The following is a 442-nucleotide window of genomic DNA, read 5'->3' on the forward strand; positions in this document are numbered from 1 at the left end:
TACGTTCATCTCTAGGAGACAGAACGCATTTCCTTCCTGAGCGGTATGATGGCTGCGTGGTCCCATGGTGTTTATACTTGCGTAATATTGTTTTTACAGAGGAGCATGGTACCTTCAGGCGTTTGGAAATTGCTCCCAAGGATGAACTAGACTTGTGGAGGTCTACAATTTTTTTGTGGAGGTCTACAACCCACTAGAATTGTGATACAGTGAATTATAAGTGAAATAATCTGTCTGTAAACAATTGTTGGAAAAATTACTTGTGTCATGCACAAAGTAGATGTCCTAACCGACTTGGCAAAACTATAGATGGTTAACAAGCGATTTGTGGAGTGGTTGAAAAACGAGTTTTAATGACTCCAACCTAATGTAAACTTCCGACTTCAACTGTATATAAATGGTATGTATTCATCAGGCTTTTCTAAAGAACATAATACATCCC

Source organism: Salvelinus fontinalis, chromosome 4, assembly GCF_029448725.1.
Source record: "Salvelinus fontinalis isolate EN_2023a chromosome 4, ASM2944872v1, whole genome shotgun sequence".
NCBI lineage: Eukaryota > Metazoa > Chordata > Actinopteri > Salmoniformes > Salmonidae > Salvelinus > Salvelinus fontinalis.